Raw genomic sequence first — 26,592 nt, forward strand, 5'->3', positions numbered from 1 at the left:
ACTATTATTTTCATAATTAATAATAATGGTTATTATTATTATTATTATTATTATTATATTTTTTGTAGTAGTAGTAGTTCTAGTAGTATTTATAATAATATTTAATATTATTTTTTTTATATTTAATATTATGAGACTGATTCTTGTGATGCTCCAGGGACAGATGAGTCTTTGCTGAGGTCCAGCTTTCCAGCCTCTCTTTTACCAATTGGTGAAGTTCCTTCCTCGCCGCTTGCGCCACTGGCTTGCATGGTTCGGGATCTGTAAAGCTGCGCATCAATGGATTTGCTCTTCAGTGTTTGGACTCTCAGTATTCTTAAACCACACTGAACTGAGCTAAACTGAACTGAACTTAAACAGTGAAAACTGAACTACACTGCTTAAATCTATGATCTTCTATGTGATGCTGCTTTGACACAATCTACATTGTAAAAGCGCTATACAAATAAAGATATATTAAAGATATATATTTAATATAATAATAACAATAATAATAATGATATAAATAATAATAATAATAATAAAAATAATAATAATAATAATAATGTAATTTCCTCTAATGTAAATATAAAAATAGTTTTTAGTTGACACACTTTACACCAATTATTGCCTTAAAATTTACATTATTATATTTTAAATAACATTATGAAGTAAAAGTTTACATTTTCATCCTCAGCAAGGACCCATGTTTAAACCCTTTACTTCCATATCATTAATAATTTATTATTAATGTTTACCAAATTTCCTCAATAAAAACAGTTCTTCTACCATTTTTTTCTTTATTTGGTTGTATACATTGACATAAAGGTTTTGCCGTTGCGCACTCGTAGTGAAAAAAAAAAAACTAATAAGAAAAAACACGACATAAAAAGCGCCTCGCAATTTCGGCAACTTAAAAAAAATGCATTTAGTGTGATCGGCCCCCAGTACATCTAGCATATTACATTTTATAACCAATTTACAATAAAATGCAGCATTACACAGCATGTGCCCTTCCAGCTGCAACCCAACAGTGGGGAAACACCCATACGTTCTTGCATTCACACACATACACTACGGTCAATTTAACTTATTCAATTTACCTATATAGCGCATGTCTTCGGACTGTGGGGAAAACTGGAACACCCAGAGGAAACCCACGCAAACATGGGGAGAACATGCAAACTCCACACAGAAATTCCAACTGACCCAGCTGGAACTTGAACCAGTGACCTTCTTGCTGACCCCCGTGACGCCCAACATTTTATAACCTGTTTACAATATTATAAATATGAAGATGATTAATACATCTCGCATATTACATTTTATAGCTTATTTACAATACTATCAATATGCATTTGACTAATACATCTCACATATTACATTTTATAACCTATTTACAATATTATCAATATCCAGTTGATTTATACATCTGGCAAATTTATTTGCAAAACTTTTGACAAAGTTTTGAACCCTAACTTTAATCATCACCTGCGCAAAAAAGGATAATGTACCAGTATAATAGAAGGACTCTTTATTTAAGCATGCTGTAGTGACAATCTTTGATGGATCAGGGGCACGGAAAAGAGGAGCCGGGAGACGACTCTGAAGAAGCTGCAATTCAATAAGCCAATTTTCAGGGCCCGGCCCCTGTAGAGGTGTCAGACTGTGAGGAGAGAGAGAGAGAGAGAAAGAGAGAGAAAGTGTAATGTATGCGTGTGTGTGTCTGCCCGGTCCATTTGCTTTATGCAAGACATGTACACTCATCTTTTCCTCATAGACCTCAGAAAAAGACATCGTGTCAGAACAGGTGTACCACATCTGGATACATGCACATAACCTAAAAAAGCCAGTTACAGCCTTTGCCATCACTAGAGGCATTGCAGACGATTGTAAAGATGTCAGAGCTGCACAATGAACTGTGAAAAGACTGCAATCTCAATTCAAACCATGTACTTTATGTATTTTAATACTTTTAAAAGTACTATCACAGTGAACTTACAAACCAGTGTTTGTGCTACTACTGATCCAGAAGTAGTGTTGGCGATATAGGAAATTTTCAGATCACCATATTGTCCCCTGTGAGATCACCGATACACAATACTATCGCATGGGGGCGCGGCAGTGTTAAGTTTATGTATACATAATATTTGATTATTATATTTAACCATATCTAAAGATATTTAATAACCTTTCGGCTGATTTTTTACTTATTTAATAACCTACTGCATTTGCATGACGTTTGAGCTTGGATAATAATTCAAACCAATGCAAATCACCACGCTCTTACAGCTAAATATTGGCTGACACTATGATTTCAAACAAGACTCGATGCAACAGTGTGGCGCGGGACAGAATTTGATGGTGACTTCGGGTTCATGCCGTTATCCTCGGCCCGTGGGACTGCTGCAAAATGGATATAATGCACATGGATGAAAGCAAATGAAATTATATTTATATAGGCACAGAAGAAACAAGGATGCTCTTTCAGACAGGAGGCAGATAGTGAATATGCGGTGAAGTTTTTCATGTTTTTGTTCAGTTGAGCATGGTGCAGCTTCAGGTCTAATCATGACAAAACTAATTGTCAACAGTGTCACATTTGTATTTGCTAAGATCTAACACAATTATTGTGCTTGGCATAGGCTATGTGTTTACTGTTTTCTGATCAGTTTCATTTTAGACATGGCTGCGGCGAGTCAGAAATTTCTCAATTATTAAATAGCCTATTTGACCTAAAACTTTTCACTGAGCTCAGTAAAATGTTCTTTGATAATTATTTGAAAATTATAGTTATTAATAATCAGTTTAATAATTCTTTAATGCCAAATGATTGGTAAAATACAGACTGTAATTTAATTTAATATAGGCTAGTTTAAATAATGAAATATATTTTAATAGCCTATATAAATAGATATAGGCGTAACATATTTTTTATTTAAATAAATAGGTTATTTTCTGAAAAATGCGCATGTCCGTGTTTATCATTCTATCAAATTAAACACAAATAAGACAAGTATGTATTTTCTGTTTATTTAAAGGAGCAGTCAATGCATACACTGAAAATATAGCCTATAGCCCCGCTTAAAACTTAAATAGGCTATTAATAACGGATATAAAAGATAAATAGCTTTTTGTGAAAGCAAGAGAGAATCTTGCGGGAGTGCTGTTATGAAGCAGTCTCAAATGACCAACGACCGCAACAAGTTTTATTCCTGAATGTTTGAGCTGGTTTCAGAATTCTTTCATTTTCTTCTTCAGTTGTTTCATTTTTACAAATCGTTTTATTTAACTTGTTTGTTAATTAAATCCCATTTTGTCATTTAGCCTATTATTTTTAGGCACCAAAGTTGCAAACTAATTTTCTCTGAGATGTGGCTATGCCCTCATGTGCAGCTCGCGCTTCAACTGCTGCTGCAGAGACAGAGAGAGAGAGAGAGAGAGAGAGAGCGCAAGAGAGCAATCTTAATGATTCATTTTTGTCCAAAAGTGTTGGTGAGGTGATGTTGATGTGAACAGCTGAAGCTGTCATATTATTTGTAGTAAACTTATTATTAATGATGATGTTTAAAATAATACTACTATTCATTTTATTCAATAATGCACTTAAAACATGCAATAGTTCTACATTAATGCAAAACAAGTTAGTTTTAGGTTTCAGCTCTTGGCGATATCTTTGCCAATCGTCGATACACAATACTATCGTCGATTGGCACAACCCTAACCAGAGGTCAGTTTTTACTCTTTGTACAGTAACAACACAGTATGAATATATCTGTAGTGTTGCAAAAAAAATCAAATACAAGTTCAAGTTGAGTTTTATTGTGATTCCTCTTCATGTGTGGACATATAGTGGAAGGCAATGTTGTGTTTTGCATGACCACAGTGCTACATAAATAATTATTAATTATAATCATGAATATGAACACAACACTACACAAAAGAGCTTTTTTAAACCTATAGATAACTAGCATACCGGAGCGATAATCTAACTAACTATACATATACTATAAAAACTATATACATAACCTTAGACAGACTATACAAGTACTTTTACGCAAGACAGAACAATATTGTACAAGATGTTGCACAAAAGAGGTATTTAAGGTTGAAAAAAAAACAAGTAGTGCAACATGATTTGTGGTAGAGATCTGCGCGGGACTAAATTTTGAATCCCGCTCCCGCCCGCACCCGACCGCTCCAGCTTATATTAAGAATTTGTTGTCCCGCTGCCCGACCCGCCCCGTTTTCGGGCCACCGCGCCCGATCCCGCTAAAGAGCGGGGGAGAACAAAACCGAAAATCACCCAGCTATACAGTCCAGACAGCCAAGCTGTCTGTATAAACACACACACACAGCACCAAGCACACACACACAGACTAAGCTCTCTCACTCTCATATGCACGCGCGCGCACTAACACACACACAAGCACCAAGCAGACACACAGGCGTTTGCTGTTATATCAATTCCGGCGCGGATGCAGCAGCGTTGGCTCGCTTACGGCCGCCGCATCTGGCCCGATTGATCCGCAGAAATCTGGTCGGGTCCTGCGGCGCCCGCGGGACAGCCGCAGGAATGCAGACCTTTAATTTGTGGTACACTAAAAAATACACATTGTTTTACCTAGGATGGAGTTAAAGTAAAGTGTCCAGTGCATACAGAAAGAAGAGTGTTTCTACAGGTGGTTTTTCAATCCCACTCACCTGTGTGAAGCACACTCAGAAAGGCCCAATGTTTTTTTTTTCTAGAGATACTGTATCAAGAGATGGTAAGAAAGTGTGTGGTGCAAATGTGCAAAAATAACCCAGAAGTATGGTTTAGATCAGAGGTTTCAAACTGGACCGTTTAGATCCAACCCTGCTTCAGCACAGTTGTAGGTTTCAAACAAGCCTAAAGGACTCAATTAGTTTGAATTAGTTTGATCAGGTCTGTTATTTATAAATATCAGTGGTTTAGATGTAATAATTATGTCTATGGGTGAATGATGCACGATACGGCTACATGATATTGGAAAAATTTGACATTGCAATTTTTTTCTCTGCGATATATATCGCGAAATTTATAATAAAATATATTGAGACAAAAATAAAATAAATAAAATGCAGTCATAAACACAACGGAGCAAATATTAAAGTGAAATCAACAGTGATCTACAGTTTTCTACAGAGAGTCTAACAGTATTCGGTTAAAGAAATTGAATAATCAAATGTAAATTAACAATGCACAGTCTTCATCATATAAATTGTTTGATAAAATTAATCTTTATGCTCTATTAAAATGCTTGAACTCTCAAAAATATGCTTACGTAGTTAGATACCTTAAAAACACATGCACATGATTTTCCACAAAACTCATGTGTTGGCCTGATGTTACTGGTCATCTATAATTCCAACACAACAATGCATATCTTGCGATGTGACTTTCACGGACGCACACATTGTGATATCTATGATCAAACAATATATTGAGTAAATTACCTTTGGAAAATAACTTTACTCCTCAAAAAAACATTATATCAGATTTTATCATTATGCCAGTAGGTGGCGACAAGTAATGTGGAGTTCACGCTGTGCAATTTTCAAAGTTGTCAGATGACAGTTGTTTTCACATTGCACCACTCTCTGAGGTGGCATTCAGTTGATGCTGTGTTTACACTGCATGATGGATCAGAGACAGGAGGATACACACTGCATGACTACACTAGAAACAATCGCAGACAACTCTGTCATGACTGTCTGATTAGTGATGGAATTCAATTACTGAGCAATGTGCTGCTGCTGAGAAAAATGTTTCTACTTGGTTTCTGTTTAAAGTTATTGCAAAGCCTAATAGTTCTGCAATTGTGGTCTAAATCCCCTCCCTGAATCCCAAAGTCTTTCACACAGCAGGATTTTCAATCGATGACAGGTCCAAAGATTTAGCATAGCAAATATTTCACAGGCATAGGTGACAGGTCATGATTCTTTCAGATCCTGCCTTTCAAAATTCAATTCAGCTTAGATTTGCCTCTACTTTGTGGCACTTTTCTGTGAATTAACTAATATTAAAATCATGCAAACTCTGCTAAAATGTTTTTGTTTTCAAATCAAGCACTTAAAAATTAGGACAGGTCCACTATTGAACCAAGACAAGTATTTTTAGTATTGAATATGACAGCGCAATATATCAAATTTATTGAAATTTAGCCAATGTACATACTGCATTTTACATTTCACAATGGTACTATATTATCTTTGTGTGGCTGCCATTAGTACACCCTCTGAAACAAGTTTTCAGCACATCAGGCAATATAGATAGAGTACATGTCAATGTGCATCTCTGAAACCAAGCAAAGTGGACATGATGGTTCTCAATAAAAAATCTGTAACAATTTTTGTATAGATGCTGAAATACGGTATGAGCAGGCAATCAAGCCAAGTAAGGAAGGCAATAAGACAGCAAAAAAATAACTTTGCGCTGTTTCAAGTGTTTTTGTTTTTCTGATTGCTCTTGATATTCTCAGGTTGATAAACGTATTGAATATCACAATATCTGTTTAACCATTTAATGCAAATAAATGTATAACATTTATTTTTATTTTAGATCTTTTAAAGACAGAAGCAATCAACATCAATCAGAACCTCTAGGAAATTACATAAGATTGTTATTGTCATTGTTATACACTTAATCAAACAACACAGGCTCATTCTGAAAACGTACCACTATATATATTTCTGGAGAGTGTCAAATACCTCCCAGGAGCTGGGTATGCTTTTTGAGATTTCAAATTTCTATTGTGAATGCCATTCACGCCTGCTCTTATCCCATAAATCCACCAGAGGCCGCTGTCGACTGACTGACTGATTGAATGACTGACTGGCCAACCAATCGACTAACCCACCCTCCTTCTTCACTAAACCTAACCAATAGTGTTTTCAATTGCACAGATTGACAATTTAATTGTTTTAAGTTCAATCCACTTAAATTTGTAAAAGAAATTAAAATAACTTGGGACAAAATGGAATTGTGTGGAAGCCGGATTTTTTAACTGTCTAAGAATGTGGGAGAATTGTGATCTTAACAAAACATGATTCTTTCTTTTTTGTATAGCATGTCTTTACAAGGCGTTACAGTAAATTCTTACCACAGACAGGTTTACAGAAACAAATAATAATAAAAATAATATTGATAATAATAAAATAAATAATAATCATTACAAAAATCTAAACAAATACCAAATTCACACATTCCACAACTTCAAACTTCTAAAACTTCTTCGATATTGCCATTTTTCACAAAGTACCTTCCAGATATCACAAAATTCAGAGGATTTTTTCTTATGTAAAATTTTCAAGAGCCAAACATGTTTAGTTTCTCAACCACAGTCCAATGGAGGGGCAACAAACCCTTTGCCAACACAAAGCAATAGAACGTCTTGCTTGTATTAAGCATAGATTGATCAATTTTCTTTCTTTAGTAGACAAAGATCACCTGTCTTCATACATATTTAATATACATAGTCCAGAACATAAAGGACGATTCTTTCATTAGACTGCTTCAGACTATGCCAACTTTGCTTACATTGCAAAATTATATTTATATTTGAATCATCATGAGGACAAATTCTAATTGCTGCCTCTAATGCATAACGAATGCGCATGAATGAACAAAAAAAATCAAGATCTTAGAAACAAGTTCATCACACTCTTTCAAATAAGACAAAACTGTACAGAAAGAAAAGTCTCTGTCTGAAACTATGAGTCATGACCCGGTTAAATGCTTAGCCAAATCCAGAATCCATCCTAAATCTCTCTTAAAACTATGCAAACGGATTAAACCTTCATCCTAAATGCACTGCCAGGCCGACCAAGTCTTACTGGCTACAACATGTGGTTAGAATAGATTCTGCCATGTGCTTTCTACCACTCAGCACCACAGTGAAAGAGGTATTCTTTTTTGCTTGTTGTTTTTTTTTTCCATAAATGTCACGGAGCATCAGTCCCATTCCTTGGCATCCATAGTTTCACCACAAGACAGTGGGAAACATGAAAATCCCAAATGACACCGGCAACCTAAGCACAGAGTGGATCTACCAAGAAATGCAACCATGATGAATCACTGAGGTGACACCACCTGACAGAAAATGACATCATAGAGTCAGAAGCTGATTTACCGTGCGCCAGAAAATACTGCAACCGAACCAGTGTGAGACTCTGTCAGTTCTTCCAGTTATGCACACAGCATGTGCCACTCTGCTAATGAGGACACAAGTGTGATTTGTCTGAAAGAGGCCTAAACACACTTTGCGGCAACTTGTCGTCCGTTTTAATTCAATGGATTGCTCAGAGTGATGACAGGCTGTACACAAAGCCACCGTACAGAGTGTCCCGGTCACAATATGTTGTTTCCAATTTAAAAGTGTGCTGCAAAAAGTTTGGAAATGCCCTAGGCATAGTAGAGTTATGGACAGCATATCAGCATGAATTTGTACATTTTGTGATGGCTTTACATTAATAGGGGACATTTTTCCTTGGAAATATATATATATATTCTCTCTCTCTCTCTCTCTCTCTCTCTCTCTCTCTCTCTCTCTCTCTCTATATATATATATATATATATATATATATATATATATATATATATATATATATATATATATATATCTATATATATATATATATATATATATATATATATATATATATATATATATATATATATATATAAAATGCTAGCCCAATAATCTTTTAAAAAAAGAGACCCCAGCGAAGTTTAGTCCAGTAATCAGGCATTCAATTGTTAAACGATTAGCAGGCTAGAAAAAAAAACAGCAATCCTTATTATTGTAATGGTTTTATGACGTCACTTTAATCCATGAATTAAAGACCAATGCGTGTTTTCGAGGGCATTTTATATTATTTAATAAAATATGTTGTAAATAACACATTTGCTCTTTTAAAATATGTATGTATGCAGGTTTGTTTCTTTTTTGTGAGTCTTTTGTTATTAAATATATAACTTATCTTGTATTTTATAATATGAAGAAAAAAGTTACCTACATCTTGTGGCCTGAGGGGGAGTGATTTCACAGCAAATCTATAAAAAAAAAATCCATTTAATAATGTAAAATTTTCATTTAGCAAAGGTGCATTAACTTAATCAAATGTGACAGCACAGTTTTTCTTTTACATTTTCTGTACCTCATTTAATCGTGTAAATAAAATAATAAGCCTTTCCTTCCCTTTCATAATCTCTATAATAACAACAAGAAATATTCCTTAAACAAAAAATCAGCACATTAATTATTTCTAAAAAGATAACATGACACTCAAAACAGGACAGACAATTGCTTAAAATTCAATCATGCCAGAACAGAAATAAAATACATTTTAAATTATGTTAAGGCCAGTCTAAAATTGAACACATTTTTAATAATAATCATGTTTTACGAAACGTTTGATTATGAGCATGAAAAATGCGTTCTGAATTAAACATGGAAAAAAATTAATCAGACCTAAAACTTCTGAACAACAGTGTAATACAAACCTTAGTTTATATTTTTATTCAATATTGTTTTACAAGGACTTAAAGAAAAAACTCACGTATGATAATTCAGAGCTATGACTAAAGCAAAATTGCATATGAACAAGCAGGTTTTCCAAAAGGAACAGACATTTACATTTTGACTGTGATTCATTAAGGCATCTGTGTGAGCTTCTGCCAGACATGCAGAATCAGATAATCAACATTAATTAACTGTGACGTACCAGAGACCTGAGGCTCCAAATCTATGTCTCATCTTATGACGGAGAAAAACCTTGCCTATATCATTTAGCATTAACCGGGATCCCATCTACACCAAGACGCAGGTTATGCTGGTTTTGGATGATTCTTAGAAGACGGCCACACTGTCATGAAAGGGTTTTCTCATGCAGCGAGTGTCACAAGCGGTTTGTCATGAAAGCGTGAACTTCCAGCAGGATGATCAGGAGTGAGAGCTGTCATAACCTGCTCTGCAGTCATCTCTCCAGTGACTGTCAACTAGAACTCCAGCTCTGCTAGTCCTCCAGAGTCAATTCACACTAACACAAGTTACTAACACAGAGCCTCAGGTCTAAAATAGACCTAAAGTCAACGTCTAGTCAAGCTGAAAAAAAAAATATGCAAGGAAAATAAAATCTGCCAAAACTCAAAATCAAAGCTGCCAGCACTATATCTTGAAATCTTACTTACAGAAAAACCACATAAGCATCACGTGAGCTATAAAATCACATTTGAAACACCTGTGATATGCACAGGCGACGCAGTAGGTAGTGCTGTCACCTCACAGCAAGAAGGTTGCTGGTTCGAGCCTCTGCTGGGTCAGTTGGCGTTTCTGTGTGGAGTTTGCATGTTCTCCCTGCGTTCGTGTGGGTTTTCTCCGGTTGCTCCGGTTTCCCCCACAGTCCAAAGACATGCGGGGCAGGTGAATTGGGTAGGCTGGATTGTCCGTAGTGTATGAGTGTGAATGAGTGTGTGTGGATGATGCTCAGAGATGGGTTGCGGCTGGAAGGGCATCAGCTGCGTAAAACATATGCTGGATAAAGTTGGCAGTTCATTCCGCAGTGGCGACCCCAGATTAATAAAGGGACTAAGCCGAAAAGAAAATGAATAAATGATTGATATCCACATGATCATTACATTTTCACAACATGTTAAAATATCACACACTTTGCTTTACATGTTTTCAGTGTGTTTTCTGTGAAAGTTTTGGTAAAAAATAAAACATAATTTAATAATATTACAATGCTTATTCATTCATTCATTCATTCGTTCATTCATTCAATCAAATCAATTATTTATTTTATTTTCAGCTTAGTCCCTTTATTAATTAGAAGTCGCCACAGCAGAATGAACCACCAACTTATCCAGCATATGTTTTACGCAGCACCCATACACCGTTGCATTCACACTCATACACTACAGCCAATTTAGCTTATTCAATTCACCAATAGCGCATGTCTTTGGACTGTGGGAGAAAGCGGAGCACTTGAAGGAAACCCAGGCGAACACGAGGAGAACGTGCAAACTCCGCACTGAAATGCTAACTGACCCAGCCGAGGCTCGAACCAGCAACCTTTTTGCTGTAAGGTGATCGTACTACCCACTGTGCCACCGTAACGCTGCAATCTATCATTTATCTACTTATTTATTTGAATTATACATTATTCCAACCAACAGAAGCACTAAAATCATCTTTTTGCTATCTTAATACACTGACAACCACCGAATATGCCTCTTTACATATTATATACTGAAACAATTTAAAAACATATGTGACTATTTTGGTGAAATTCATACTAAATACAACATATTTGTAACCCAATTAAATTTGAACTAAAGGTTGTACTTACTATAAAGTATCGGATGTCATACAGTTAGCTAATCAGTTTCCAGTTGTTGTTTTTTTTTATGGTTATCATTATGTTGTTCACCTGTGTCTTATTTAGTTCCTGCACATTTGTACTCATGTGTTTGTTTTTGGTCTATTATGGTCTTGTAAAATTAGGTAAAGTTTATGGATTTTATGTGGATCTTTTTACACTACCTGACAAAAGTCTTGTCATCGGTGCCAGTTGTAAGCGCAACAAATAATAAATTGACTTCTAGTTGATCATTTGGAAAAGTCACAGAAGGTAGATTTTTCCATTGAATCATAACTACTGCAGAAGACCCATTGGAACCTGCATGGACCCAAGATTCTCACAGAAATTGGTCTTCAGTTTTGGAAAAAATCCTGATTTGGGGTTATATCCAGTATGGGGCATGCAAGAGATTTGAAGAGGGGATGGCAACATCAACAGCCTGAGGTATCAAGACATTTGTGCTGCCCATTACATTACAAACCACAGGAGAGAGCAAATTCTTCAGCTGGATTGCATTACTTCTTTTACTTCAGCCTCCACATCAAAGTTCCTGAAAGCAGATAAGCTCAAGGTGCTCCAGGATTGGCTAGCCCAGTCACCAGACATGATCGTTATTGAGCAAGTCTGGGGTAAGATGAAGGAGTAGGCCTTAAAATATAAATCCAAAGAATCTTAATGAGCTCTTGGAGTCCTGCAAGAACGCTTTCTTTGCCATTTTACATGACTTTATTTAATAAGTTATTTGAGTCATTGCAGAGATGAATGGATGCAGTTCTCCAAACTCATGGGAGCCATTCACAATATTAATTCTTTTCCCGCTGCACCATGACTTTAAATTCTATACTGTACATTATTTCTGTTAAGTGACAATACTTTTGTCAAATACAAAACTTTTGACTAAGCAAAGTCAGACCTTACTGTCCTAATTAAATAATCAAAAATCAAGGCATGATCATATTCTATTTTGATAAAATAAGTGTAATCTAGAGGCCTTTGCCTTTCATATAAGCCACTTCTGATACCAAATAATCAGCTAGAATTCAGATGTTTTTTTTTTTTGTTTGTTTTTGTTTCTAAAACCTGGATAAATAAGACTTTTGTGAGGTAGTATATAGTCTTCTTTAATTGCCTTCTTTGTTTCATAAATTAACTGCTTCAAACACTGCACTGCAAAAAGTAGCAACCTGTAATTGTTAGCTAAAAAGACCTAAATCAACCCGGTTAAACATAAAAAAACAGTCAGTATAAATGTATGTATTTAAGTTGATTCAATTGTGTTAAATTATATTGTTGACAAAAAGGTTTCTATAGATTTGACCATTTTAAAGTTAGGATGTTTAAGTATGGATTTGTTTTCATTCTTTTATTATTAAAGTACAGAAACAGCAGTCATTTACTTTTTGAATGACCATTTCTAATGGAAAAAAAACTCTGACTTTGAATGGTGCAATTATTTTGCTTTCTAAGAATTATTGTGAAAAGTAATTTGTCTAATGTCACTAAGAAACGAACTATGCTTTTCTCAAACCCAGAACCCTTGCACATTATAATTTTACTATCAGAAATGACAGATATGGACACATTCTGCTGAAGGCTTAATGGTCACCTTTCATTTTCCGGAAACCGCACTAACCAGTGGTACAGGGTGTGCAGACCAGCCACACAAACCAATAAAAAGTGCTTTCAGCTAACTCGACATGATGCATGTCAGACAAGCACAAATGCCAGTTACTGTTGCTCCCCACCACCTTTGTCACTAATAAAACGTGTCTCCTCATATTTCTTCAAATAAATAAATTTCCCGCTGACCTTTTTCAAATTAATGAGGCTGTATAAAATACCACTTAATCTGCCATTTTCAACTTTTATTACATGCTATAATATATCTTTGATTGCAGCAGCTGTTGGCGTTGTGTGGTTTTGAATGCTGATGAGCAGTGTGTATATAAAAAAAAGAGATAAAACTTTATGGCTTTAAGCATCAAGAAGGTTGTTCTGATTTTAAGACACAGGGCTTGAAATTACGCAATTATTTGAATACAATTAATCTTTACCATAAAATAACAATCTAGTTGAACACAGCAGAGACTGTGGTCTTTAAAAACGACCGGTGATTTTTACAAATATATCAACGTGACAGACCATGCATGAAGAAAGATAAAGGGTTAATTGATGGTTATAATACCCATTATTCAATGCCCTTATTTGTTATTACTATAAATCTTATATTCAAATAAAACAGAAACTGCAACAAAACACTGTTAGAGAGATATGGCCCTGCACAAGAAATGGCAGCAAAACCAGTCAATTAGAGAAAAGCAAAAACAGCCATAGTTCTATTGGCTGCAAACTTGAGCAATGCAATTTGCTGTAAGTAAGATAAATGAGTCGGCGCACAACACTTCACTAAGTAAAACAATTAATTACAATTAATCACACTGGACGGATCTCAAGTGTAGCCTGTGATAGGCTTGTCTGTTTGATGCATTGCCTTTATGAGGGCCAGTGGCTACATTTCAATCCACTGCTAAGTAGCTGAGTTATTAAAATCAATCCATCTATGTATCCAGTCATTATGGCATCCTGCGTAACGGCTGCTACAAAGATAAAAACCAAAAAGGAAAGTTACTCAATATGTCAAAGCAAATGCGCTCTCTTTGACTGCTTTGCCTGCATATTCACAAAATATCTAACTAAATAACACATTATATGCTATTAAATATGTTATTTAAAAAATTTTGAAACATGTAAAACCCCATTTTGGCTTTAAACTGTAACATTCACGGTGGTTGAAATATCAAGAAGCTCACGGTTTCAGATGATTTCTTTGTGCAGGTCACTTGAGACGTTTCTAAATGTATTTTACAGTACAATCACACATGGGACTCTGTCGCACCTGTTGGGGTTGTCATTCCCCTTTCTTAGCATGGCTGACTGAGGATTCACTCAATAGCTAAAGTTCATTGATATGGCAAAAACCATCTCATCCCTGCCAGTCTCAGACAGACGAACGCCCCTGGATCTCTCGGCTCAGTCGCCAGCCAGTGATGAGCCTGAGGATGGAGAGATGAATACAGATTCACCTGACAGATTTCTCTCTCTATTTCATCTCAACTCGCATTAAAACCACTGTGACAAGCCCAAGGCCCTAAACTGGACTGTCACTCTATGATTTAAAAAAAGTTAAAATTGCAAGAATGAGTTTCATGCAGGTGACAGTACAAAGTATGAGCTCGGTCATCCAAAATATTCAGTTATTACATTGGAAAGAAATTAATGATTTTTATATATTTTTTTAGCATTCCAGTGTACCATGCTACACTAAGTGCTTAATTTTAGGAATACAGGAATGCTAAGTAGAAGTTCTGAAAATTTAGTTTACTAATGCCAAGTTCAGACTGCACTATTTTATAGTAGTCGTGTCATTGATGTTTTCACACTGCATGACTATCTGGGACTATTCATCGGGGATGTGTTTACACAGCAAGATGGATTGGCCACAGGGGTTTTACACTGCATGACTTATAGGAAGAATCGTTGTCAACTTTGTCCAAACCACAACCAAACATGTGAGAATTGACATGGAAACAACACAAGGTCATGTAGTATATATTTTGTTAGTAGGGTTAAAAATGTACGTATTTTGCTCACCTGGCTTTGAAAGGAAGTAGCAATTTCTCCTCAACTTTTTTTACTTTTCGACCCAGTTGAGATATTGCTTAGATTGCACCTCAAACAGACACAGGTGCTCTTGCAAAATTTACACTAGTTTTCCCTCCATTCCTTGGGTCCAAATAAACAGAAAACGAGCCTTTTAACTTCTCCCCCAGCCTTGCGCTGGCCTGCAGATACAAGTTGCCATACTAGTGGATGCTGCTCTCTCATTGGTTGTTAGTGATTGTCAATGTTATTTTAAATCTGAACACATTACACAAAGCATGATTTGAATCGCAGACAGGTCCAGATATTTAGCATACCAAATATCTCATAGGCATCGGCGACTCATTGCGATTCTCTCAGATGGCATCTTTGATAGTTCACACTGTGTGATTGTTACTCACGTGAACGAGCACCGATTTGATTGGGATTTCAGGAATTTGTCTGCAATTTCTTGATAACCTGTCGCCAAGTCAAAATCGGGGCTAAAATCATGCAGTCTGAACTCATCATAAGGCTTCAGTTATTTGATAAAAACAGCAAAGTAAGCAATACAGTATATTAAAACTATTTAATAATTAAATCATTTTAAAAATGCAATAATTTTAAGCAGTTATTACTCCTGTCTTATATGAAAGCTTATATAAAAAGTTAATTGCGTTGCTTTTATCACAAAATTCTGACTTCTGTTTTTGAATATTTATGTCTCACAATTCATACGTTTCTTTCCAGAACTATAACTTTGTATCTCAGAATTTTGACTCACAATTGTGAAAACGTTATTTCTTTCGGAAATCTCCCGTAATTCTACCCCACACACCGTCCTTAACTTTTTAGTACCGTCTCCAACATCCTCCGCCCTGGTAGTCAACTTTGCTTGTACACGATCACAACCGTTGCACGAAACCCGGTCCATGGTAAAGTTACTAACACCACATCACCATCACCTCCCCCCCGGTCTCCCAGAATTTTGAAAACAAATGTTGGCATGTATGGCAATAACGTTAAAATTAAGACAAAGATTTTACATTGCAAGAAATCTCAAAGAAGTCCAAAAGATGTCCAGACATTGCAAAGAAGTCAAAATTCTGACTTTTTTTTTTTATTGCAAACCACCATAAAACTATTTTTTTAATCACCAATAACCGATCCTCTTGACTGACATTAACTGATATGGGTTTAGCAAATTGATATTAAACCATCTTTGAAAAGAAGCTTTTTTATTTGTATTTTTTTTAGAAATTAAGGACGTCAACTTTGCTTGTACCCGATCACCACCGCCGCACAAAACCTGGTCCATGGTAAAGTTACTAACACCATAAGACCACAACACCTCCCCCTGGTCTGCCGGAATTTCGGAAACAAATGTTGGCAGGTGTGGCAATAACGTTAAAATTGAGACTTAAGGCCCGTGCACACAGAGGCGTTTTTTGCTTGCGTTTTCTGTCGTTGTTTAACATCTCAAGACTAAATAAAGGGCGGCAAAAAAAGCCATAAAAGGGTCATTTAAATACAAAACGCCTCATGCTCGTTTTTTTGTTTTGACACGCCACATCCACGAGCTGGAGCTGCCACTTGAACCATGCATAACAACAAGCATGCCAACTTCGTCTTCTGTTTAACAACTGGGTGTCAGAAGCTTAAAGTTATGTAGCACCATCTAATGTCAAGGAGTGATTTTGCATACTCTTCTGCTCGACAGCAGTGAAAATTGCTTGGGTTTGAATCTGGAAAAAATGTCGTGAAAAACGCTGATGATAAACTCAAATGAAAAGCGTCTCGGTATGTATGAGGCTAAAGGCTTTACATTTCAAGAAATCTCAAAGAAGTTCAGACATTGCAAAGCTGTGCAAAATTCTGACTTTTTATTGTAATCCATCTTTACATGATTTTAATTAATCATTTAAAACTGATCCTCTTAACTGACAATAACTGATATGGGTTTAGCAAACTAATATTAAACCATCTTTGAAAAGATGCAAGCCTTTGCAAGAAATTTCAAGAATCACTTGTAAAGATGTCCAAAATTTTGACGTTTTTATTGCAATTCAGAGGTTGTATCTTAAAAATGTGAGGAAAAAATCTTAAAATCTTAGATAAAACATCACAGTCCTATTTATTTGTGTAGAATTTTTATGGACAACTTTTTTGTGTATACTTTCGATAGAGAGACAGATTTTTTATGGTTTAACAATTTTTTTTTTTTTTACATTTGTGTCTATATGTCTATATGATTCCATGTGTCATTTATCACTATATGACTTTATATGTCAAACATTGTTGACTTTTAAATTTATCTAACTTTTTACTTTTTTTTACAGGCTTTAACAGCGATCACACTGAAAAGCGAAGAATAAAATCTATTTAATCATCTGAATCAAATGCTACGGCATGATGAAATCAACCACCAGCTGATAATATAATTTGTAATGAAAAACCATTGAGTTACATTCTTCACACAGAAAATTCTCAGAACTCCAATAAAACGCTGCGAATTATGCCTATTAACCTTTAAAAACTGTCTCTCAGAACTCAAGATTACAGATGCGCTCAATCTTTTCATGCCTGTGTGAATCATTGATGACACTGTATCAGCACTTTATAGCTCAATAGAATTATTCTCTTCTGCAAGTGTGAATTTAGGTCACCCACTTGAGGTCACTCTGAGCTAAAGATGATGTCATGCAGCTGAGTCCGGAAAACCATGATGTCATTACTGACTTCCAGGAAAGATTTCTGCATCAGCAAATTTAAAACAAATTCTGCAGCTCCCAGAGGACACTGCAGGTAAACAGGCAGAGTTGAAGGATGGAAACTAATCTACTTTCTCCTTCTGGAAAACCTGGCGATGACACCTTTAAAGAGCTTTTGCAATGATTATAGTTGCTGCACGTTCCTGCTGTTGTGTCGTGTACTTAAAGAGCTTTATTACACACAAAAAAAAACAAGCAGACTGCTGTCCTAAATGACGGTTAGTGTCATTATTACGAGAAGTGTAATAATCCTAAGTAAAAGATCTTATCTGTAAGGTCTGTCAGCATTTGTGTCATCCTTTTTAGTGAGCTAACCATTTGGTCATTGGAACATATTGCGAGAATCAATACAGATCAGTTCAAGGTATGTGACAGTAACTTGGTTAGTCATGCTTTTTTAAGGCCTGGTGACATCACTGCAGTGTGACTGGTGATTATGTCACCTAGAAATGAGCTAATGGCATGTTTCCTTATCTAACACTTTGGAAAAGGAGTTTTGGTTTAAGGACATGCAGCATTTTTACATATGGATTTTCAATGAATCAGTCATAAGGTGATTTTTTTAATTAAAAAAAAAATGATTCAGGATAACTCTTTAATTTGCTGTGTGTTTAATTTCCATGTAACTCCATATAAAATCCAAAAACTAAAACTAAAACTATCTAAAAGGATAATGGTGCCAACTGATGTTAAACAGTAAGAATGATCAATTTTACCTTTTAACAACAGGGAAAAACACCAACAATCAAAAATGCATGATTATATGGTGTCATGGTTTTGCAATAAAAATGTGGTTAAAATGGAATTCAATGGAGCTAAAACAGCCAAATTAGGGAGAAAAAATTAATGTCTTATGTTACACAAAAACAAACAATGCATCAAAGTCAATGTTGTTACTAAACTTTCACGTCCAAGACTGAGATAATGGTTAAAAAAATCCCAGTCCACAGCTGATTTTTATATTGAAAATAAGTAATTTTGTGGGTTTTTTCACCAAATCAGTGACATCATTTATGAATATGGCAATTAAAGTTTAAAGTTAAAAGTTAAAATCCTGTCAATTTTTTTTAAACAATTACGTAGTTTTGATCAGGACTGGGGTTGATTAATAGATATATGATATATATATACACAGCAAAAAGCTAGTAAATTTTAAATTCATATAGTAAATTAATCAATATTATCTGAAATTATAGGAAAAGACATACCAGTGCAACCAGTTGTGCTATTTTTAAATGATGATTCCAGTTTGGGTTTGCCAGAGCGACAAAGAAAGGTCTGGTTCGCAGGACTAACATCTCCAAAAAAGATAATTGCGCAAAGATGGTTCCTCCGCATTATTTATTCGGCAGTGGCTATTTCAGTTTTATGATATAGTTTGTAAGGACTTTCGACAGCCAGAATGAATAAAGCTAGAGGCTCAACTTCATGCATGGAAAGCGACTTCAGACAAACTGGCAGAAAGACTAATGGATAACAGAAATTAATGTGCTACAACCTGAATCTCTGATGTCTGTGTGCATTCCTATTTTGTTTATTACTATGTGTGTATGGATGCATACATGTACACGTATGGGTATCTATGTAGGTATGTAAGTATATGTATGGGTAAGTATATACACATACATGTATATATGTGTATTATTTTCTAAAATATTATAGAATGTACAAATATCCTGTATTCATTATGTTTGTGTTTGAGATATGTGTATCTTATGTTGATATGTATGTATATATTTTCTGTTAGTTATTTGTCTTGATTGTAATGCTATTTGTGGGATGGTATGGACTTTGGCACCGCTGGGGGGTGGGGTGGGTGTTTTCTGGGTGGGCAGGGGGGTTGAGGAGTCAATCTTGTTTTGTTTATTGGAAAGGAAATGTTGAAGATGCTTTGACAGTTAAAAAAAAAAAACATTTCCAAAAGCGATTTATAATTTTTTTTTTAATTAAAGGCCAGATTTACCAATAACTTACGCCAGCAAAAACGTTTTTTTTTTTGCATTAAAACAGTACAGTCCATATTAACTAATTGTTTTGTACCTGACCTAACTGAATAAGATTTTGTTTTATGGGAGGAAGTATTTAAACTTCTCCTTATTTAATGCCCAAAAAAGTATGTCTTAAATTTCACACTTAAAACAGCAGCAGTTGTTATTGTCAAAGTAGGCAGCAAAGCAGAGAACAGAGAGCACGTGTTATAAGGAAGAAGTATTTATTTGGAATGCCAGAGGAACACATCAGCTGAACATACTGTATGCCAAATATGTCATTTTTAATTTGCTTCAGGAATTAAAAGACGACTTGGAACAAACAATAATGTGAGTCACATAATACCAGCTCAATCGTTCCCTCAGGCAGGATGTGATCACTCTCTTTGCAACTAAACTGTCAAAAGTTGTCAAAATGTACATCTTGTGGACTATTTCACATAAATATAGTTGAAAAAAAGGTTTCCTGTAGGTAAACTTAAAAGGATGTGTGCATGGGTGCTGCCCAGTTCTGAAGTCTTCACCTTTGCATGTACAATAAGACTTTTGTTGTTGTCTTGTGGTAACTTATTTTAAGTTAAGTCTATTTCGTGAATATCCCTATTCTTTGGCCAATAAATAAATTAATTGGCTTAAATTAAATAAAATTAGGCTGCACGGTGGCATAGTGGTTAACAATAGGGCTGCACAAAATATCGTTTTAGCATCCATATCACAAAGCGCGCGTCTACAATAGCCGCATTGCAGGATCTGCAATGTTGAGTTGTGATTAATGACCAAGAACCACGTTTAAGAACATGATTTGTGGAATCATAGCAAATTTGAACCCTAATAAAGTGAGATTTTAATTTGAATGTGTTTTAAGGAAACGTGACTAAGGGCTCTGTTTTAAAGATCTTGGTGACAAGTCCAAAGCGCAGGGCGCAAAAGCATTAAGGACATGTCCGAATCCACTTTTGCTATTTTAAGGACAAAAAAATCCACTTTGTGCCAAGGAAGCATGGTCTTACAGGGTTGAGATTATTCTCTTAATAAGTTATAGGTGTGTTTTGAGAATAAACCAATCAGAGTCTCAACTCCCATTCTTTTTAAAAGTCAGTTGTGTCGCGCCATAGCACATTTGCTATTTACATGACAGATTTGGAAGTGGAAAACTGAGCGCTTAACTAGCAAGAAAACAGTTAAACACAGCATCTGCAGCGCAAGAATGAGAGAATGAGCCTCCTTATTCTTTACTTTCACTTTTACTCTCTTCCCTGGAAAAGAAAAAGTGTTGTACGATCAGACATACATTAGCCTACATAATTAATTTTGTTTGTTAAGTGCAAAGATTTGTGTCAAAACTATTTCTAAATTCAGTTCTAATTCCCAGCAAACAAATAAATGAACTATAATAACGAAGTGTGGTCAAAAAACTGAGTTATATCCAAATAAACATGCTATGCCCAATATGGTCTGAATCCTGACAGGTGGGCAAATCTAAGCTTGTTTTTGATAAAACAAATATAAATATGGATATAATAAAAACTACTGCTAATAAAAATAACATTATACAAAAGCAAGTTTTTATGAAAAAAATTGAAAAAGCCCCACGAGATGAAGAAGGCATGAAGGCAGTGGGGTTTTTTAGGCTAGAAAATAATAATTCTTGTACATGCTGTACATCCTGTGTTTATTAAGCAATGTGTAACCGAGGCTCACAACTAACGTGCTCTGCGCTGGACTTTAGACATCCTCTCAGTTGGTCTATTAAGCAGTCTATTTTAGAACCTCAAAATAGCAACGCGCCAGCAATGCACCTTAACACGCCTTCTTTTTTAGACCGTAACGCATATGGGCGCACATATGATGCATTTGCTATTTAAACAGCGTGATGCAACACATCAAAAGGACATGAGCTGAATCTAGCAAACAACATTTGAGTCATGCCTTGCAACGCATTGCACCGGGTGTATGATAGGGCCCTAGGATATCAAGCTAATTTACACTAGAAAATTCTATTTAACAATGCTTAAATTGTATTTAATTATTTAAACAATGAAGACTATAATTGACTAACATTGAATTTATGTTCTTAGATGCCACAGAAAACCATAAAACATAAAACCTTTTTAAAATCAATTTTCTATTGTATTCATCAATGCTGGCAAATTGTTATGTTTTATGCAGACGAATGAATACTTTACAAGTAGACTTATTTAGGTCATCTTTTAAGAAATTATATTCATATCGCAATTAGGGTTGTAACAATATACCGGTATGACGGTTTACCACGATTTGAACGTGCACGATTATCATACCATGAACAATTGCATATCAACGGTTTTAACCCTTAAAGACCGAGACAGCCGCCCGCGGCTAAAATTAAGTATTGCTCTTAAATGTTTAATAACTTTTGATCCGCTGATCCGATTCATACAATTCAAAGATTGGCATAAAGAAGAGAATCTCAGCTTTCCAGTGCTGTATCACATAACATTCTTTCAGAGGCTCCAGAATCATTGCGGTTACGTCATCAACATTTGACAACGCTGATTTGACAAAGAAACGCTCGTCACTGTGTCTCCGGACAAATCAGACATGATACATTGATGCATTGTCCCTCCTCCATGCCCAGATTGGTTCAAACTCGCTATATCACAACCAATAAGCATAGGTTTCGCTTTTGTTTGTGGACCAAGCTTTTTGAACAACACGGAATGAGAGATAGGCATACATTTATGCGCGGCTAAATAAAACGCAAAAAAAAAAAAGTTTTGCATTAAATGATTCTCATACTAAGTACTTTTGCATGCACAGCAGCACAGAAACATGACAAAACAGTGACACAGCAAAGACGAACTGCTGCTCTTGCTGTTTTTAAAAGACGCAAATGAAGATGCAGCTGTTTGTCTGCATTGCAGACAACCATATCCAAATCCATATCGATAGACAACCATATCCATGCTGGCACATAAAACCTAAGGATGTTCCATATTGAATCTAGTTTCGTTATGTAACTATTTATAGTATAGTAAATATTTATATCTATTTTTTACTGAGGATTTGCACCATGTTTATTTGGACTTTATTTGGACTTTGACACATTATTTATTATTTTCTTATTTTTATTTGTTCATTGTAAGTGGTGTTGTTTATAGTAACTAAAAATATATTATTTGGAAAAAGTCAAATTTGCTTCACTGTTCTATTATTTTGTAACATTTGTAACATACCGTATACCGCGAAACCGTCAAACCGTGGTATTGTTTTAGACGATTATCATACCGTGAAAAATTCATACCGTTACAACCCTAATCGCAATGTATATCGCAGAAAAGCAAAATATTGAAAAGTGAGTTTGTTTCTGTCGCCCCACAGGTTGCTGGTTTGAATCCTGGCTTGGCCAGTTGGCATTTCTGTGTAGGGTTGGGCGATATCTGCCAATTTGGCATAGTATGATGTCTAATGTGAAATATCATCGTCCATTGCGAAGAATTAATTATTTATGAATAATTCATTAATTTATGACAAATGAATTATTTTCTGCCTACTGTTTCAACTACCTGACTCACGTGGTCTTTGTTTTACCCATAGCCAAATCATAAATAAAGTTACGCACAAATTACCACCTGTCAATCACTTTTTTCCGAGGGACTCTGGCATGAATAGGCAGAATAATCTGTGTCTATATAATGGTGTCGATAAACTTGGTTGGTAAAACAGGTGCACAACCAACCGGAACCAACCAACAGCATCTGAGGTTTTTGCTAAAATTGTACAAGCGTGAAAGCGAAAAATTGAAGTAGTGCACTGATGTTGTGACGTTACCTGATTCAAAAGACCGAAGACTTTAAAGATTAATTTAATATCATGTTTAACAACCATAATGAGATGCAATCCAGTGGTACATCCTTGATAAAATGTCCAACGTACACTGCTCTCTGGGGTTTTGTGCTCACAGCACCTGTTGGCTGCCAGGAGCTCAGACGTGTGCATATGCTGCAGTGCTTGCCTCTGTGTGTGTGTGTATGTGTGATCTTTTTTGTTCTAAAAAGCCATTTTAAAACTAAGAAGTAAAAGTGTAAACGAGACCTAAGTATTTGTTTTTCGCAAGCAGGTTGCTGTTGCAACAGGGGCTGGGTGGAGGATCACGATGCCGGCTCAGCATTGTGATGGATGTTGGCCATCGGCGAACACTATCGACCCAACCCTATTTCTGTGTAAAGTTTCTCTGTGTAGAGTTTCTCCCCATGTTTCTTAGATTATTTTCTTCAAATCTCTTTGAATCGGTAATTATCTTATAATGCACATATTTGTCACATTTGACTTAAACTTTTGAAAAATAAGGTTTCATGTTAGGTTAAGACATTCAGATTTTTCCTAAAACCTTAAGTTTATGGGGCTCTATCTGCTGTTTAAAGACTGCAAAATCTCTATTAAAGACAACACTTATACTGCAATATACCTGCACTTGAATGCTCAATAGTGCAATCAGGAGATATACACTGTATAGATGCAATACAGCAAATCAAACATCATTACATGTCCTCACTTGCCCTGAACACACGTGACATGCAGATAAAGTCTGAAAATTCTCGTCTGAAGCCCTGAGTGCTGAAGGAACGTAGACTCTGATGGGCTATCAGATCAAGATGAATAGGAACATGTCTCAGTCTGATCCCCGGACAGCTGTAATGCTCTAAAAGACCTATTGCTATCGATTCCCACAGGCCTTTGTGGAACAGAAACTGTGGCTTTCTTGGCCTGATCAAAAGAAGTCAGGTGAGGCTGAACCTGCTGAACACATTTCACCCTTCAGATGGAGGCATGATCTAACAAGAAGGTCAATTTATGAGCAGCGACAAGAAATGATGTATTTAGAGAGAGACCAATGTTGACATTGAAAATACAACAGATAGGAAATATAGGATGATACAACAGATCTCAAATACAAAGGTAAACAATAGACAATTGCGAGCTAGAGATTATGTTTGTAGAGAGCGAATACGTTTTTTTAACAATATAACTTGTGCACGTGACCATAGTAAGCCAACCGTAATGGACTGTAGATGTGGGTTAACTTTGGCAGGAAATTTCAGGCTAACAGGTATGTCTGTTATGTCTATAACCACAGTATACTATTTGCTCTCAGCTTGCTTAGATGCCATTTTCAGAACATATGTCTTGTGGGACTATATTGTATCAGTGTTTTGGTGTCGTTGCATTTAAATAAGCTTAGCATTTCAGATTCATCGACTCAGATAAAGAGCTGGGCTGCACAACATATCATTTTAACATTGATATCGCAACGTGCACATCCGCAATAGTTACATCGTCATGATATGCAATGTCTAGTCTGAATTATAGTTGACCAGAAGCTACAGAATTGTATTTATTCACTGTATTTGTAAAGAATTTATATGATTTATGAAAAAAAGAAGTCTTGTTTCTAGTCCAAATTTTTACATTTGAAAGTGAAAATCTGATTATTTCACTTACCCCACTAGCAGATAATTTAGCTTGATTTAATGACAATTTCTTATTTACTGACATTTTTTTTTCTGATGGTGAAAACAAAACAATATTTTTACTTGCTCTAAGAATTGTTTTGATATTTAGACTGCAAACAAGACAAATCAAAACACTGTAAGAAAAGCATTTTTGTATTGTGGTTATTTAACTTCTGTACCTGAATACTGTTAGACTTAATCAAATTCAAACTTCTTGTATCTTGTAAAACGGTATTCATTTCACAACAATTATTGCAGAAAAATAAAGTATTGCAATATCAGATTTTTCCAATATCGTGCAGCCCTAGCCAAAAGTGCCAAAGTATTTCATTTCTATAACTTAAGACAGTCAAGTAATGTGCCTTTAATAACAACATAAACACACAAAACACATTGATTATTGTTATACACTTTACAAAAAAATCTGTATTTCTTTATAATTTCAAAGTTGTGCATTAAATTCAATGGGCTCTATTTTAACAATATAGAAGCAAAGTCAAAAGCACATGGCGCAACAGCATCAAGGATGTGTCCAAATCAACTTTTTCAATTTTAAGGACGAAAAAATACTATCTGCGTCCTAGTGCATGGTCTAACAGGGTTGTGCTTATTCTCTTAATGAGTTATGGGTGTGTTTTGAACAAAACCAATCAGAGTCTCACCTCCCATTCCCTATAAGAGTCAGTTGCATCGCGCCATAACGCATTTGCTCTTTACATAGCGGACTGTGTAAGTGGAAAAACTGAATGCTTCACTAACGAGAAAACAGTTAAACAAACCGTCTGCAATGCAAGGATAAAGAAAGAGCTTCCTCCATTTTACCTCTTTACGTTCTCTTTACTTTCACTATTTACTTCACTCCTTTAGTTTCGTTGAGTAAGAAAACGGTGGAATCTCACTCCACTGAAGACATCCATGTGGGAGAACACATGGAAAAGCTTGGTTGCTTTTAGAAGTGGTGTTAGTGAGGCATGCAGGGGGCGCTCAACCTGCGGTCTATGTAGGTCCTAACGCTCCAGTATATTGATGCAGACTCTAATCCCAGGATGTCCTTCAAAAATAAAAAAAAGAGTAGGGGTCTTCTCTCAACTAATCAGCTGGTGTGTGGTGTGCGGTCTGGTGCAATATGGCTGCTGTCGCATCATCCAGGTGGATGCTGCACACTGGTGGAGGATGAGGAGATTCGGTCCCACTTTATATTAAGTGTCCTTAACTACTGTGTACTTGCATCAAAAAATAAATACAATGTACTTACTGTATTTATAATGTATTTGAGAACATTTGTGGTGCTTTTGAGTTGGGATAGAGGTTGGGTTATGGACAGGTTTGGTGGCATGG

The 26,592-nt window shown here is 35.7% G+C and overlaps 1 long non-coding RNA gene across 11 annotated transcripts in view; it reads right to left on the minus strand.

Moving 5' to 3' along the window:
* LOC137488661 (uncharacterized) overlaps positions 1-26,592 on the minus strand; it is a 332,037-nt gene that overhangs the window by 277,099 nt on the left and 28,346 nt on the right. For 3 of the 11 annotated variants that reach the window (XR_015518527.1, XR_015518525.1, XR_015518528.1), the window contains exon 3: positions 9,019-9,055. The exons of 7 other annotated variants lie outside the window; for them this stretch is intronic. This is a non-coding gene — a long non-coding RNA (uncharacterized LOC137488661). Of the gene's footprint in view, positions 1-1,493; positions 1,646-9,018; positions 9,056-26,592 lie in introns of all 11 variants that reach the window. One more of the 11 variants, XR_015518526.1, reaches the window with a different exon arrangement.

Source organism: Danio rerio, chromosome 20, assembly GCF_052040795.2.
Source record: "Danio rerio strain M-AB ecotype USA chromosome 20, GRCz13ab, whole genome shotgun sequence".
Taxonomy (NCBI): domain Eukaryota; kingdom Metazoa; phylum Chordata; class Actinopteri; order Cypriniformes; family Danionidae; genus Danio; species Danio rerio.